At 49.1% G+C, this 18,383-nt stretch overlaps 1 long non-coding RNA gene across 1 annotated transcript in view; it reads right to left on the bottom strand.

Annotated features, from left to right (window-relative positions):
- LOC135375231 (uncharacterized) overlaps positions 1 to 18,383 on the bottom strand; it is a 131,650-nt gene that overhangs the window by 92,291 nt on the left and 20,976 nt on the right. The gene's annotated exons all lie outside the window — the stretch shown is intronic.

Here is an 18,383-nt window from a genome sequence, read left to right on the forward strand (position 1 = left end):
ACTATACGCATTCCCGCCGTTCTGTTTAGTAGGGAAGCTATGCGAAGTACCATCGACTTTGGTCATGATCGCCCCAGTGCGGCCGTACACAGCCATGGTACCCTCTTCTGCTGCGATTCGTTGGCGACCACCCTCGCCTCCTACCGGCGCTAACAGGCCTTCTCCGAGATTCTCCAGCCCCACCCGCTCACGAAAACAGGAAGCCCAACTCTAGTTAGTCCTGAAAGTTAGCAAGCCACCCGAGGCTGTTGACGCGCTTTCGGAAGGCACAACCCGTCTCCTCGAGGCTTCCTGGAGACGGAGACCCAATCAATGTATGCTTACTGCTGGAGAAAATGGATTCGTCGGTGTGGTGGACGCCAGATTGATCCATTTTCTCCATCTTTAGCTCAAATCCTCAATTTCTTGGCTTCCCTTCTTTCCCAGACCCCCCAGCGTGCGCCGCCTCCACATCGGACTCAGCGGGCTCCAAAGCACACAAGAGTGTCGATGAGAGAGCCACCGATTAGCCTGGATGCCCAGCACCCCCTGACGTCTTCGCCTCCCTTGCGCCAGACCTATACGGACGTCGTCAAGAGGGCCGCTGCGGTTCCACAACTTGGTGCACATGCAAGCACACCACTCCCTCCGCGCCCGAGGCAGTCTGAGCGACAAGTGAGCGGTGATGCCACGGCAGCTGTGCTGGTCCCTCTGATTCTGGCCGTCCTCAAGGCCATCTTAGCGGCGTACCCGGACGCCGCTGGACTCCAGGAGGTCCAGGCCTTGCTCGCTGCGGAAAAGTTTCTGACCGCGGGTCATGGACCATCTGTATAAGCGAGCTACTATTCTCCAGTGGAATGCGCGTGGTCTGCGTACGAAGTTGCCAGACCTCAAGTTGTTTTTATTGAAGTACCGGACTCCCATTTTGGCCATCTGTGAAGCATACGTGAAGCCAGACTTCCGACTTAGTGGATATACCGTCTTTGGTCAGCAGGGGATGTCATCTTGGAGGACGGTGCTATGTGTGCGACAAGACTTGGCTGTGACGCAAGTACACACGGCGAGACAGTTTCCTTTCGACTGCGTCCACTGCAAGATTCTTCTTGGGAAATTCTCGCTGACTGTTCTCAGCGTGTACGTGCCGCCGTCAGTCCAGACGACAGCCCATGACCTAAGACTAGCTCTGGCAGGTGCGGGTGATCCCTTCCTTGTTGTTGGGGATATCAACGCTCATCACCCCTTGTGGGGGAGTCGCAGGCGAGACAGCAAGGGGTCCCTGTGGTGCGACATCATTGAAGACCTGGATCTTTGTGTCCTAAATGACGGGTCTCCAACATTCCTCCGTCGGGACTACTCAACAGACGTATTAGACATTTCGCTGTGTTCGAGGGACGTTTTTCCGTACCTGACGTGGTCCACAGACCTGGGCGGAAGAGGTAGTGATCACGTTCCTATATTGGTGTCCTGCTCCAAGTACGCATCCGGGGCAGGCCGCAGAACCGTACGGCTAACAAATTGGCAGTCCTTTCGTGAACTGTGCAAAAAGGACGTGCGCGTGGGAATGACCGCAGGCGAATTTACCGGCCATATTGTGAACTCTCTGACGTCTGCCACCACGACTGCAAAGATCAGCGCTGGCCACGCAGGTACGGATCCGGAGGTGGAGCGTTTGCGTGCCATTCGAAGACGGGCAGAGCGGAAGGCTCGGCGATCCGGCCAACTTGCAGATGCACAAGCCGCGCGTCGTGCGAATGCGTCGGTACAGAAAGCATTGCAGGCTGTTGACAAAAAAAGATGGCGTCAGTTTTGCGCGTCTCTGACTCCGTTTTCAAGCCCTGCGAAGGTCTGGCGGATTGCGCGGAGTCTCCGCGAAGCTCCTCCCGCGAGGAATCCCCTCAGATCTCTGGCACTCTCAGTATCTAGGCCTGAGAAGGAAGTTGCCCACGACTTCTGCAAAATTCTAGCAGCACAGTCCGAGGCAGCGAAATGTGCAGCCTTTCGGAGCCACGCATTGGAGCTGCAGCATACTATTAGTCAAGCCCCGTCAGTGTCTGACCCTGATATGGACGCAGACCTCACGTTTGCCGAGGTCAAGGCTGCGCTGGCACTCTCCCACAAGAAGTCGTCGCCCGGTCCAGACAAAGTCACCTACGTGGCGCTCCGCAATTTGGACGACGCATCCCTTTTGGCGCTCTTAGAGGTTTACAACACGTCATGGAGGGATGGGCAAGTCCCTGCCGCGTGGAAGGAGGCACGAATAGTCCCCATCCTGAAACCGGGGAAACAACCCTCCGATCTGGCGTCTTTCCGACCAGTGAGCCTCACCAGCTGCTTAGGCAAGGTCCTTGAACGTATGATACTGCATAGGCTCGAGTGGTGGCTGGAGCGAAGACCTGTTTTTCCTCAGGAAATGGCGGGTTTCCGCAGACACCGTAACTCTATGGATTCGGTGCTCGATTTAGTCTCTTCGGTCGAAGAAGCGAAGGCGCGAAGGAAAATAGCGATGGCTGTCTTCCTGGACATCAAACGGGCGTACGATTCCGTAAGCCATCCCTGTGTTATTCATGGGTTGTTGCAGGCCCAGGTGCCTCATAGGGCGTTGACGTGGCTCTCCGACTTCCTCCGTCAACGGAAGATTTTCGTCACTACAGGCGAGGGGGACACGGAAAAGATCACTGTGCCACAGGGAGTTCCTCAGGGGAGTGTCCTTAGCCCCCTGTTATTCAACATTGTCTTGATGGGCCTCAAGGAGTGCCTTCCTCGGAGGGTGCATCTGTCCATCTATGCTGATGATATTTGCGTCTGGACTGTTGGCAAGTCCCGCCCTGCAATCCAGCGTCGGCTCCAGAGCTCACTTGATGCCATACATGCCTACTTCCTGAACGCAGGGATGGACATCTCCACTGAGAAGAGTGCTACCCTTCCGTTTACCCGGAAAGAGATGCGCCGGTTCCAAGTACACATCGGGGGGTCCCCGTTAAGGCAGGTCAGGCACCACAGGTTCCTCGGTGTTGTGTTGGACCGCAACCTGTCGTGGGCAAGACACATTGACTATCTCTCTTCAAAGGCGCAACGTTGGGGAAATGTGATACGTCACTTTGCCGGCTTGCGCTGGGGATGTACTGAGCGGGACCTTCTTGCACTCCACAAAGCGCTTGTTCGTGGCTCAGTAGTCTACAGCCTTCCTGTGTTGCACGGACTATCACGGACGTCCGAACACAAGCTCCGTTGCGTCTTGGCGCGCAGCTTGCGGACTTGTCTTGGCGTTCCGCGTTGCGCTGAGACGAGGATGGTGGTAGCCGAAGCCAGGGAACTCCCAATTGGCGTCCTCCGCAAGAGAGAAACTTTCCGCCACTACTTGCGATTGCGCGCTCACCATCGCCGTCACCCGCTGGTACAGAAGCTTCGTAAGCGAAACCGCAGCAAAATCGCGCAGTGTGCGCAAGAACTAACGGACCATATACCTGCCTTCACTGTTGCCCCATCCGCTTGTTCAGTAGCGCCATGGACACTGCCGAGACCATCCATCTTGTCTCACATCCCGGGGATCAAGGGGCCGAAGAGCCAAACCCCTGCTCCAGTCCTCAAGCAGGCTACTCTGGAGTGGATGGACGCTGCATACGGACACCAAACCGCTGTATATACGGACGGTTCCTCCACTACCGGCGGCTCATCTGCGGCATTTGTAATCCCAGACGAGTCAATTTCACGTGGGTTCCGCCTATCGCACCGCACCTCGGCCACCTCTGCGGAGTTGTATGCCATCCTGCTATTCCTAAGGTCTATTTTGGATCACCACCCCCGCCTCTGGGTGGTTTACACAGATTCGCGGGCAGCGCTGCAGTGCATAGACAGCATGGGCATCCGTGGCTCCTTGGCTCCGGTGGTAGTGAACATCCTAACGACACTCAAGGTTTTAGAAGACAGGGGCCACCGGCTCACCCTCCAATGGGTCCCTAGCCACATTGGAATAAGAGGCAATGAGGTAGCGGATCGGGCAGCTGCTGCAGCTCACCATCGCCGCTCAGCAGTCTCCATCATACTTTCGAATGGAGATAGGCGCTCCCTCTTGTCCGCTTTGACGTCGCCCTGGGCCCATCAGGAATGGTGTCATGACATCACCCGGTGGTCGCTTCTATATGCTGTTGACCCAACGCTTTCATTTGACATGCCAAGCGGTTTCCCTCGCCTCTTTACGTCTCTAGTGCGTCGTTTACGACTTAGCGTCGCATTCACCCCTGCACTCCGGTATAGGCTGGGCCACAGCACCACGGCGCTGTGTACAACTTGTGGTTTACCGGCAACAATCCGACACATTCTCGAAGACTGCAGCCAGTACGTACGCGAGCGACGGGCCTTTAAATCTCAACTTGAAATGCTGGATCAGAGGCCATTCAACATCGGCAAAGTTCTCGGCCCATGGAGTAACCCTGGACACCAGTGCCGTGCACTTGGCGCTCTTCTTTCCTTTCTGAGGGCCACCGGCCTCCTTCACGAACTGTAGGGATTTCCTTCCCTCGTCATCCTTTCATGTGAACCTTTTTGGAATGGGGTAGGGTCCTGCACTCAACGCAGGGAAACATCCCACATCATCATCATCCATTCATCTATGTTGTTGTTGTTGTTGTTGTTCTTTCCCAGAATGGTTTAGCTTATCGCACTGTCTGCTGTTATTGATCCGCCCTGTCCCAGTTTCTTCCACCGGTACAAGATGTCTCGATCAGCGAACATCCAGCAATTTCTCGCCTTCTGCGGGGCATTTTAATTCGTGCCCTCCAACGCTCCGTTATTCTTTCACCTGGTCTGTCAACCGAGTCACGTCTTTCCTTGCTCATTTATGCCCAAGTTCTGATCTTTCACAGCAACAGCTAAGTTATACGCTGGCGACACTTCTTGCGCGCTGGTCTCTGTTTAGATGTCTTCGGACCTCTTGCCCTGGTCTCTGCTTCGAGGTCTCCGGACCTCAGCCTGCTGTCGATAGCTGGCGTCAAACGCTCTCCCGATGGTTGGGAGTGGGCTTTAGACGGCTTGAGGAAGACATCACGGCCGGGTAAGTCCCGTCCTAGTCTTGTCACGCCCTCCTTTCCTGATAACGGACTTACATATCCGATCCAGTGTGCAGTGGCTTGCTTCCAGAAAACTGCCTTCCTTCGATCAGATACGTCTTGTTTGTTCATCACAACACAGAAACCGTTCCGAGGGGCGTCCAAAAACACAATTGCTATTTGGATTAAACGCACCTTGTCACAAACTGGCATTGACACTACCTACTTCTCAGCACACTCGACTCGAGGTGCCTCCACATCAAAAGCGGCTCGGCTCAACTGGGCGTCACAGTTGACCAAATTCTCGAAGCGGCGTACTGGACATCCACCTCCACATTCAATCGGTTTTACAATAGACCGTCTAACCCATGTGGCGACTTTGGACGGAATGTTCTGGCTTTGAACAAGCAATCGGAAACTGTGATAGTAAGTGTCGACGGGGGCCGAAGTATAATTATCAGTTTCACAGAACGGTACTTACCTGATAGGGAAGCTGGCATTATACGAGGCACACGGAGACACTTACTATCATGATACCGCCCACGCTCCCGTCCGCGTCTCTTTTGTCCGTTGCAGACCGCAAGAGATAAATAAGGCTACACCTGCCAGCATTCGGACGTTGACTTTCCCTCTGTGGGCAGTTGTATATGGTTGAACGTGGTTGAACTCTTTTGAACATTGTGTAGTTTACTGGATAGTTTATTTTCAGTTTCCCGGATGACAAATAAAAGCTGGCTCAGTCCTTACCCTGTGACCTCTGACCTGAGATCAGCTTGGCAACGTCCTTGTGGGATGTGTGGTCTGTCCCTTTTCTCTTTCCGACAACGCACTGCAAACTCGGGAAGATGAAGTTGCTGGAGACGAGCACGCGGGCTAGAATGATGGAAAGCACCGTCTATGCAGAGAGTCTACAAGTTTTCTTGGAAGTTTGACGCTAAGTTACGCTGACCGAGAAGAAAAGCAATCGTGAACCATGATAGTAAGTGTCTCGGTGTGCCTCGTATAATATCAGCTTCCCTATCAGGTAAGTACCTTTCTGTGAATCTGCATGGTAATTGCTTGGACGAGTCATTTCTAATGAGCGTGTTGATGGCTCCCATTTTTGCATTTGCCGCACTTCTCAATCTATGTAGAACTCTATGCACCGTAGTATTGTCCTCTAGGTTAGGTTAGGTCGGGTTGGGTTGGGTTAGGGCTCGCCCCCTTCTGCCATGAAGGACTTCCTACGCCTCTTAGCACACGGCACGCCACAAACGCACACTGAAGGATGCTTCGCCGCACTATACAAGGGATATGCGCAAGTTGCCTTGCGCTCGACGCTTGGGCAGTTCCCAGTGTTGTACCCGCTACCAAAACTAAGTAACGAAACACTGCTACCCGCTACTCCACAGAAAAGTAACGTAAATACCACGTCGCTACTTTTCCGCTATCGTACCCTTCTCAATGCAACACCTTACCGTAGGCATCTCGTTGCCGAATGTGTGCCGTGTGTGCTTCGCAAATGTGCATGAGTCTGCCTGATTAACAAGTAACTAAAAGGAATGACCGGAAGAAATTCTGCTTCACCGTTATCTCACTTTTTCTCTGTGTTCTACACGCCTTCCATATTATGAAAAGTAGCGGTAGCGGAGAAAGAGTCTGCCCCGACCCGTATTTGTAGCGGAAATGCTTTTCCAGTTACTAATGCAAAATGTAGCGCGATCGCTATCCGCTACTGAAAAAAGTAGCGAATACGGTAGCGGCGCTACTAGTGGAGCCGCTATGTACAACACTGGCCTGTTCCTCACCCGATCATGGATGAACGAGTGCATCATCGGGGAAGTGGCGATGAAACTCCCCATTCATTCTTTGTCTTCACCTTTTCTTTTCTTTTCTGTCCCCTTTTCTTCTCTTCTTTTTCTTTTCCTTTTCCTTTCTTCCTTAATTTTCCTTTTTTTGGAATGGCAAGCCGACCTCCGTCCCGCTGACCTTTCCTTTCTTTTTTCTTAATAAACATATCCACCCCCCATTCATCATCTCAAAATAAAGTTGCTGTTTTTGATACGAAAGAAACTAAGAATGCCGTGACAAATACGACAAAAATCTTGCATTAGGGCAGACAGAGCGCTATACATCAATAGCTTTTGATGGTGCAGTAACTAGGGGCGATCGGCGACAAGATTGACAGTATCCGCGACAGCTGTATATTCGCACATATATCTGTCTACTTTTCTCACCTTCGCTTCGAACAGCATAAGCCTGCTGTTAGTATTCTGCACGACGTGCGCTATCACCTGCACGCGAAGTAGGAACAACGCCCCCTATAAATCCACGCATCAAAGACGTCGGAGAACAGGTCTGGCCTCAAACGTGACCCTGCGGTGAAGACCACGACCGAGCCAACGCTGGACTGAATCCAGAGATAAGCCGTCATCACGATTGTACTTCAAACTTCACTGTGCACGTTTTATATCGTTTCAGCTGTCGGCACTACCTATAAAGTGTTCATTTCAAACAAACCCGTTTTTCACTAGGCCTTTTCTGAGCAGACACGATTCCTTTCGTGGTCAGTGTCAAGGTGACGCAAGGTTGAACGACCCTTCTCCCCTTTCAGATGCAGTCTTCGAGTACGTATCCAAACACAAAGGTAAAAAGTGCTCTAAGCACAAGAGAGAGAAAGAGGAAGAGAAAGAGAAAAGAAAGAATGATGGAGAGAGAAGAGCATATAGTAGAGTCGCCCACACGAGAGAAAGGCTGCCTATTTTAAGGCACTCGATGCACATGGGGTGTAGAAAGGAGGGAGAGAATGGCGGCAAAAATGTTTTGGGGTACACTCAGCTTGAACTTCCGTCGCACCTCTTTTGGAAGAAGTTGGTAGGAGTATTTTTAGCTCCTCAGGGTGCAAGCATAGAGAGCAACAGGTGCGTCAGTGTCAGCTATGCGGTCGCCTGATTCAGTGCGGCTGGTCTGGGATCGAATCGCATGACCGGCTGTATACTACAAAAGTACAAGCATATGCTCAACGTGCAGCTACAGAGCTTCGGCTATTTTTCATTTGTATATATATATATATATATACATAAACAAAGGAAAAATAGCCGAAGCCCTGTGGCTGCACGTTGAGCATATGTTTATAAGCTGATCGTGCAGTCCCAACTGAGGACAGCTGTTTCGTTCGAAGCTTGTGTTGGTGACTGATTAGGTGAGTCACAGACTTCGTGTTCTGAAAATGTTTTATTCACAACAATTACTTATGTACCACAGAGTGTGTCATCAAGCAGGAGAGCTACCAATGGAGGTAGTCCCCTTTGGTTAGATGTGTTAGGTATTCCACTTGGAACTCGTCAGCTCGGCGCAGGGAAGTCACAGATATCTTGGGTCGGGGCTAACAGCGTGTCTCGGCGAGACGTCAGTGTTCCACGGTGACGGCGCCACCTGTGGAGGTCGCAGTGCAAGCCAACAAGTACATGTACAGAGGGAAAAAATGGCCGAAGCTCTGTGGCTGCACGTTGAACATCCGTTTATAAGTTGATCGTGCACTCCCAACCCCTCGGTGGCTACTTGAATGACGATGGGATGAGGTGATTCGCAGCGAACAGGGAATTACTATATCGTCTCACTCGTATTATCTAATAACGAGGGCCAGAGCTGCTCAACCCGTACGAGACGAAAATAAAGGCGGAATCTCTCGCGTTCATGTGTTCTATTTTGCTTCCCACATCGCGTCTGCCCTATTGAGTTCAAGGTCCGCCGCTCATTATTTTAGCCGTGCCTATACACTCTGGAATGTGCTGCATCAGCCGCTAGTTTGGAGTCTCCAATGAATCAGAGCTTTACACAACGGTTTGTGCGCCAGAGTTATGTAATATGTTCGAAATAGCTGAGAAGAACCCCATCTTATGCTGGGTCTTGGGATAGACGAGTCATCAAGGCGTGATGGGGACCGAGTACAAGGCTTACACCTTCGTGCCACGCTATCACTGTATACGGTGTACGCGGTGCGCTCACTGATGCACTGGCAAAGTTAACTGGAGACGTAAACGGACATCATCACCACTGCTACACCTTCTTCCTGAAAGGCACAATACAATGACCACTCCTATCACAATACTTCAACTGTTTGACGCATGCATGAGCTTCATGGACGCTCATATACTATAAGTCCAACTTCGCTCGTTCCTAATGACCATCTAATCCATCCCATCCAAAGACAGGACAATTCTTACCCAAACACATAATCAAACGAAGGATAGGACCGGCCAAGGTATAGCATAGACGTTGAGCACGCGGGATACGTTCTCAAGCCCACACTCAGAGCGAAAAGAGAAAGAAAAGGGGCAGAGTGGGGACAAATGGGGTACTTTTACATTACTTCAAGTAATTCTGCTGAATAATACTTTCTACTTTACTGGAAGTACGTTTTGCTGTGCTTTCTGCTGAAGTTCTTGAAGTATCCTTCTGTGAGCCTCGCAATCCTCTGAATCCTAAAATCGCAATCCTGTCAAAGGCGACGTATTCGCACACCTCTATGTGCTCTTCCGATTGGGTTTCTCGTGCAGATAGCGTCCGTGTGTGGTTTGTCTAAGAGGTTGCATTGGAACGTATTTGTGTGCATATTAGTCTCAGTAAACAGCTAAAAGGCATGTCATGAAACCAGCATGTTTTGTTGCATGTTGTAAACTGCATGTTACAGGTAATGAAAATGTACTTGAGGTACTTTTTAAGTAGGTACTTAAAAAGTACCTCAAGTACATTTTCACTACCTTGTAGTTTACTTACAGTATTTACCGCCCGTAGGGCTTTTTACTGTATTTAAAATACATATATTCTTGCAACTACTTAATACTTTACTTGAAGCACTTTTTCTGTTACTTTGCCCATCACTGCCACTGGACCACCAATGTTCCTCATTGTAGTCCCCTGACCTGAAATTTACACCCCACCCAGCACTGCAAACAATCCCTTGCAATACATCCCCAAGTTCCTGATATAGTGTCCTTCATTGTCCCTTGTCCTTGTCCCATCGGCCATTCCAGAAAGCGACTGACGGTCGCCGCACATCATATCCTATAAAATGGGCTGAACTTACTCCCTCTTCTTCGAGTGCGATTCATGCAAGCACCGCAGTGGAAATCTCCAAAAGACGTCGCAGAAAAGGGGGGACATTAACCGAAATAAACTTTCGTCGAAAAGGAAGTACGAAGAAACAAACTGTGAGCGGAAATATTAAGAAGAGCGACGTTAAGAGACGACGGTTACGACGGTTTCTCGCGTGGCGCAAGCTGTCAACGTCGTTGGCGTCGTTTCAGTAAACGGAACAAGCGATGACTTCTAAAGGAGCCGACGCGAAAGGCAGCTGTGGCTGACGATTAACGTGATTCCAGTACACGTCCTATGGCGCATTCAAAGAATACACACACACACGCGGCGTTTGCCTTATGGTGCTGCCGCGTGCCAGATGTGTTCGCTGAGCAGAAGTGAAAGGCTGTCTGCCGAAAGTTATGCGGAAAACGAAAGCTCGTTGCGACGAACACGTTTAACGGGGTGTGTATATACCTCCAAATAAAGTGATCGAAATCCCCGTTGCAAAATAAACTACCGTATATAAATGTGATCTGACTGTAAAATGCACAGATATAATCTGTAATCTGTAAGTTTGAATTTCAAACACGTCTAGTATCATTTATTTGTTTCTTTAATGGCTTTCTTTTCCTGCATTACAATTCACTGGCTTGCACTGTGGCATTGAGGAGTGCTCAGTCACCCTCCCAGGTGTATATCGCTCGCTGAGTGACCCCTGGTTTGCCAATTCGGAACGATGCGCAGCTACCCAGGGCCGACGAGCCGCAAACACGGCGAAACACGTGTCCTCTGGTGCTGCCGCATCGTTCCATGAGTATATATATATATAGACTACAAACAGCGAACTTAGACTATAACCTGGACATACAAATGCGAACATCGAAGTTGGCTAACCTAATAATAAACTAACCAACGTGCTGTTGCGTCGTGTCCGGCCTGTTAAGCCTAACGGTCGCTAACGTGCGACTATCGTTCGTTAAAACGACTTGAACCGTGAAAAACCGTGAATTTGAGTGGTTAAATAGTGATGCCACGTTTTTAAACACAGCATACCATCTTACGAAGCAATGGAGCATTCTCCTTCATTTTCCTTGCTTCGAGAACGTGAATTTCGAGATCGGCGATTTTAATACATAATAATTGGGGGTTTACGTCGCGAGACAAGTGAGATCATGAGCGACGCCACAGCGGTCGGTCTGTGGATTGCTTTTGCCCACCTGAGGGTTCTTTAACGTGCGATGAAAGCTCACCACACGGCACCCCGTATTTAACGTCCCTCGCGGAAGACGGCGTGTGTAAGCAACTTGTACCCTGCCACCAAGTTGCTGGCGTCCTCGGCCGGGTGCCAACCCGGGATCTGAAGGCGAACGCGCTACCGACTGAGCCAGATCGGCGATTTCGCTACCGGGAATATCGGGGTCCTCTCGTTCAACGAATGCAACAATAGGAGTTGTTCCTCTGACCTTCGGCCTCCAATTACGAGGTGTGCAGACCATGGTAATCTAAGAGTTCCTGGTTCGTAAGAAATCTGCGCATTACCTCTGGCTGTAATTTATGTAATTTAAATTAGTTACCAAATAAATCCTTTTGGTGTACACTATAAAAACAGTACTTCGCCGCATAAAACATTCGTGGCCTGCCAGGCGCACGGAATGATATCGCTGGGGGAGGGGGGATGATTTATCGGCAGAGCAATGAAAGTTAAAAGGAAAATGGAAGATAAAAGGGGAAAGGCTGGGGATATCGCTGGCTTGCGTCTTGCTTCCCCCTATCCTGACGCGCCCTATCGGCGATGTAAGGTGTGGGGCACCAACGTTGCTATTAGGACTATCGCCCCTCACCGACTCCAATAAAGCGGAATGGATCATCATGGATTACCAGATGGGTCTTCAGATGCAGTGGTTTATCCAAAATCCCAAGCACGGAGGGGTGTTAGAAAAAATTGGGGGGGGGTCACTATTATAATTACGTCATTATATACCTTAATATATCACCGACGTGTGTCTAAAGCTGAAATCGCAAGGGCACCTCCTGTAGGGGGTACACAGCTGAAAAAGTTAGGGAGGTGTCACTGAACATTGAGGGGGTGTCAGGGGGTGTAGCGGGGGTCTGGATAAATCATTGTTCAGATGGACACGTTCCTCAATCGTGCGGCGTATATTGTGCAGGAGATATTTCCACCTGACTCAATAATGAAAACGAACTCATGGCGTTACACACGACGCTATTTTTCTTTTTTTCTTCTTTCGTGTTAGCGCCGCGAAGCAACTGTGGCTATGAGCGGCGTATACAGATGAGGACAGATGGAGAGAGGACAGCAGCAAGGAGTGGAGGACACGGGAGGTTAGTATGCATCCTGGGCCGACTTCAGGGGGAGCTGTGCCGACATTCGTCTGGAGAGTCTTCGGAAAACCCAGGGAAAACCTCAGACAGCACAGCCGATGGTAGGATCTACGCTATTGTCTACGAACGTCGTGTACGTGACCTGGCGTCGAGCTGCCCCGAAATGACATTGCTACCCTTCTTTTTGTTCCTCACCGTGAGGTCACGAAGGGGCCAGAGTTGAATAGGAGTGTCAAGTTCAGCATTCCACATACGTGACCCGACGATTATGCTCAGATGTGATACGGCGCCTTCTTTTATGTCCGACCACGTTCAGGCACCTTACAGCGTCGCACCTGGGCTGCCGGGGGAGGGGATGGGGGAGGATACATGCTTACTGGTATGAAAGGAGGTTAACCAGACTATGGGCACACCATGCTTATATACAGACACCCGAAAAAGTATTTAAGTTAACGTTTACTGAGTACCAGGCAAAAAGTGAGCAAAGTACTAAATTCTCAACCTGGAAAGGTACTTGAGTAGAGTACTAAACGCTCTAAAAAATGCGAGTGACTGACTGAGTGTCTCTGTCATTGTAGTTAAGCATTTTGTTTTGCTAAGTGATCTGGAGTTGTCGGCTCTCGTAATGAGTGCCTCTCTCTCCATTTTTTTTTCTTCATTCTTTCAACTCAACTTAACAAAGAGTACCTCATTGCTTTCAAGGTACTTACGAGTTACAATTCGTGAAATTTACTGTCAAAATTGAAACAAAGTGGAGATAGAAAGATATACTTGCTCGGACACTCTCCTGTTCCCGTGGTACGATCCTGGAGGATGTTCTCCTCCTCGCTGCATGCATGCATGCATACAGAAGTGCATAGCGCCCAACAACAACAACTTTATTTTGATGATGATGTTTGGGGAGCTTCATATGCGAAGAAAAAGAAAAATAGAGAAACAGAAACAAATGAAGTGTCTTAGAAATAACCTACCGAATGAGTACAAGTTACTTCCATAAAAGTATTCCTCAGTTATAGCACGACGTAGACCCCCAATTATTATCGAAAAGTATTTAGGTTAGAAAGCTGAATACTCATTTTTAAAAGTATATGTTTGATGTTTTGGTGCTTTATGGCACAAGAGCGACTAAAAGTATATGTGTAAAATGCCAAGTTGCTCCCAAAAGTATAAAATAGAGTAACTCGAGTAAAGTTACGCACAAGTATGTCACACCCGCACTGCTTTTTCGATAAGCGTGCATGTGCTCAATCATACCGGATTTAGTCTGAAAGAGACTCGTACGTAACCGAAATACGCTTGTGTTCTGTTACCTTTGTGTCTTATAAATATATTTAAAACTCAGTATTTAGTACCTTAACTTCCAAACTTGTTTTTTTTTTTTGTAAGAACATGCACTCATTTCCTAAGTTACTGCAAATATATTCCCTTTTATTCCTTTTCTTGACACAGTAAGGTCGAGAAAAAGCTTGCTTTCTTCTGTTTTCGTTGGGCGCAATGAACTCGCATGTGCGTACATTTCATCTGAGACATTCCGGGATACCCATGTCATTCTGCGGTGTTTAGGTTTAGTTGGTTACGCGGCACAATGTGATGGCTTGAAAGGCATGTTGGTGAATGCTCAAGGTCCATCGAAGCCAGGGAAAACGAACGGTGTAAAGTAATTGTTCTGAGGCTGGAACCCTATACAAACAGACAAACACAACACAGTCCTCAAGTTGCCTGGGAACATGAACAGTTGAAGTATGGCAGCCCATGACTGCCATATATTTCAAGACGAGCGATGTTTCATGGAGTAAAGGCGAGCAAGGACGTCTATAAACGTGAATACTTCAATTGAACAGTTGATTAAAACGATTTAGTTGAAGAAGGCTTGCTCGTTTATGTACTATATGTAAGTCTTATGTGGCGCTTTCTTCTCCTCCTCCCCCCACAGCATCGCATCGGATATCTGCGCGTGCGACATTATCGGGCGTGATGTGCGAAGACGACACCATGTACCAAAAAGATATCGCGCGAACACGAAAACAGTATCCAAACGACATTTTTTTGTCTTCAGAGGACGCAGATCGAACAGCCGCAGGCGCGCACCAGTACACCCGCCGTGTCCCCATCATATCTTGTCTCGGGGGGATCGCCGTTACCTCGTCTCAAGCCTCACTGGCCCCATGATTCAGTCTCAATGGTAACGTGACATCACCACCCACTCTCTGCTTTACTCCGTTGACCCCACATTGTCCCTTATTCTCCTCCGTCGAATGCCGCGTTCCTTTACCACAGTATTCCATCCCATGAGACTTAACGTGGCTTTTACACCAGCTTCAAACACCTCCTCGGTGTCGGCGCGTCCAGCCTCTGTTACACATGTGGTGTGCGCGGTCACCTCCATCATGTCCTCCTGGTCTGCGGACAGTACGATCGCGAGCGTGCCCTCATGGAAACTGCTCTCCAACGCGTCGATCAACGCCAGTTCGACTTAGCCAAAATTTTCTTGGCCATGGTCGGACACCTCACATCTGATGCAAGGCCTACGAGCTGTTGCTGAGTTCCTCTCCAGCACTGGATTAATGGACGAACTCTAGTAGGACACCTTTCCATCATCATCACTTTCTCATTCCTTCCACAAGCGCAATGGGGCAGTGTATACCGCCATAACGGCGGAGGATATCCCACCACACCATCATCCCATTTGTGTGGGTGTTTTTTTTTTGTCTTCGCTTTGTTTGTATTTGTTTGATAGCAAATTTCACAAACTGTAAGTAACGACTAACGAGTTACTTTCCTCGGTAGTTATAGTATTCTATTCAAATACTTTTCCAGTTGAGTATCAGTACTCAATTACTTTTTTGCCTGGATCTCAGTAACTTAACTTAAATACGTTTTGTGAGTATCTTGTACAAGCCTGGTCAGAAAAGCGTGTACGAGGGTTTCATATTCTTTTCCAAAGGTGTGGATTGATGGATTATCGGAGGTAAAACAAAACAGCGAAAGAAAAATCAAATGCCCACATTGCCATGGTCCTACTCGGGGCAACAGTTTTTTTTTAATTTTCCTGGACACTGCAGGACCTCAGCCCTCGTGAATCTCATTATTATAATTTCACCAAATTGCCGCGAGCTACAGGAGACTGTATGATCGCCTGTATAGCGATAGAACATCCCAATTATCATCATCATCATTTTTTCTTATGCTCCATCTGTGCTGCGTTGGCTGACATTGAGCATGTGATTATGGCCCGTGATTTATGCGGCAATGCAAGAGAGTTTCTACTTGACCAGATCACCGGATTAATATCACTGCGAGGCACCGTTCACGTGTACATTAGTGCTTAGTCCCTGACTCGATATCGTACAGCACCGCTAATCACCATGGTTTGGTCACAGAGGGGCACAGGTCCCCCGTACACTGCTGAACTGGGCTCATATCGTGACTCTTACCTCTTGTGCACAGATATTATCTGGTCACGAGGGGTTCATGAGTCTATAATGTGATGACTCTTCTTAGGTCTTGCTTTATGTAGGTTGTGATACAGCAACGTGTGGCCCAAACGACGCGACAGCAGGTGAGTCCACAGTACTTTCATTGCACTTAGAGGACAAAGTCCTCGCCCTCGAGGATTGTCGGACAGAGGGTAGCATGCGACAGAGTTGGGTGGTGGCGGGCCTGTAATTAGGACTTGACCCCGCGGCACCGGAACGTAGACTCGATGCCCAGCGGCAGCAGAAGCACTCAGAGGCGACACACCAAGGACAGCAGCCAAGAATCCGGACCAGCAGCAGGAATCCGAGCTTAGACCTAGCGACAGGACCCAGATAACAAGACCAGTAGCCGCAGTCAAGCGCCAGGGGCCAGCAGAAGGAGAGCCAGACAGAACCACGCGTTTACTCGGGACCAGAAGCTGATGCAGAGACGCCCTTCTTCTCGCCAGGCCAACGAATGTCATGCCCCCGTGCGGTTCTTTCCAGAGTTCGAGCTAACTCGTTACTGTAACTAAGTTCCTTTTCTTGGTAACTTGTAACTTAACTCGGTACTTTTGCGCCGTGGTAACTTTCAGAGGAACTCGTTCCTTTTTCAGGGAACTTTGCCAAAGTAACTTCAGTTAAGTTCCAAGTTACTTTGAACTCGCTTTTCACTCGCGTCCACATATTTTCTTGCTTTCTCTCTGGTTCCTTCATGACACTTTTTGCCATAGCACGTGATATTCAATCAATGACAGTATTTTATTCAGGAAGTAAGAACCGCTGCCATTGAAAGGAAGCTGAACCATTGTGCGCCCACAAGGAGTAAGATGCACAGCGTTCGAATAGACCTCTACCAGAAGAACGTCATCATGACGTTGGTAGACAGACTGAAACCGAAACAAATCGGAAGGAGAGGGCTGGGTTCCACGAACGGCCACTTGTTCTCTACCTCCCAATGAAAGAAAGGTACGACCGAAGGTCGCGTCCCTGTCAGGGACCATCGTAATCCCCTCAAGACCGTGGCTTTCGGGCGCGACCTTGTTCACCTCTAACTTCGAGCGTAGTCCAATTCTACCAAATTTATGGCGCTGTCAAACACTATGACGTCATTTGTTTACAAACAGGGAGGTCTATTGTTGGACAGTTGGACATAAACGAAAACGATCTAAGCGTGTTGCACTCCTCCGCAGGCAACTCAAGGTCTAACTCAACTGCTCAAGCGCGCTGCATCCTGCGTAATGTTTTTTGTGTCCTAAGTAACTTGGAAGTAACTCGTTCTTTTTTTTAAGTAGCTCAGTAACTCCGAGTTACATTTCATGCTGAAGAACTTCGTTATTAACTTAGTTACATTTTGCACACGGTAACTTAACTTGTAACGAGTTCTTTCTGACGGGTAACTTCTCAATCTATGCTACAAACTACTTTGATAATTACCCTGACATGCAGTTTTGGTCGCTCTTATTTGCTCTGTGCTCGATTTTTTTTGGCTGTGTGTATGTATACTTTGGAACAAATCTGTCACACTCTCTTCGGTATTGACCTTCTAAGGCTTCCAATGAAATGAGATGAAATGAAATGGAATGAATGAATGAATAGATGAATGAATGAATGAATGAATGAATGAATGAATAGATGAATGGACTTTGTGTTCATGGACCGGCGTCGGTGGGCCAGTCCCTAAGATGTCTGCCTATACCGATCCCAAGGTCGCGGGTTCGAACCTGGCAAAGATCGCCAGGAACTCGGTGGCATGGCATACAAGTGGAAGGCGACTCGTAGTCCTCCGCGACTGACGTCAAATACGGTCTGGATAGCGGTGTGTGAGTACTTCTGTCGGTGTCGATCCGTTAGTATTCATGTCATCGATCGCAGCAAAAGCAGTCAGTCACGCGATTGTATTACCTTTCATACACAACCCACCTTCCTTTCTCGCTGCGTAACCGTCGCATGCGATTAGGCAAACGTATATATCACATTTCTACCCGTCGAGAGAAAACACTCCATCAGCGACACCCATGCGGAGAGACCGTCCTTGACCCAATCACCACGCAGCTACTGTGTATATAACACATACACATTCATGGACGCACGTGGTTTCGTGTGCGCATTCTTCCCTCTGAAGGAGCTCACGTGGTTTCCATCACGTCGGACCGACACAAAAGTCTTCCGGGTACACATAAAACAAAGGACCAGTGCGTGACAGCCGGTAGACTTGTTCATCAATCTCAGCCATCTCGTACTGCCATGGCTTTTAATAGGAACTTCGTCCCCTGGTTTTCAAAGTGGGTGCTCGAAAGGGTTTAGTGCCAACTTAAGTGCAGTAAACGTGCTGTCAGAGTAACGTACTCTTTCGAAGGAAAGAAGAGAGGCGAGACAGGAGCGGATCAAAAAGGCAAGGCTCGATATGTCCATCGAATGCCATGACAACTGACCACTGTGGCGACGCCACAGTGGTCAGTGCGCGGCTTACCGCCGTATTCTCGCTCCGCCCTCGGGG

This window comes from Ornithodoros turicata, unplaced genomic scaffold (genome assembly GCF_037126465.1).
Source record: "Ornithodoros turicata isolate Travis unplaced genomic scaffold, ASM3712646v1 ctg00000843.1, whole genome shotgun sequence".
NCBI lineage: Eukaryota > Metazoa > Arthropoda > Arachnida > Ixodida > Argasidae > Ornithodoros > Ornithodoros turicata.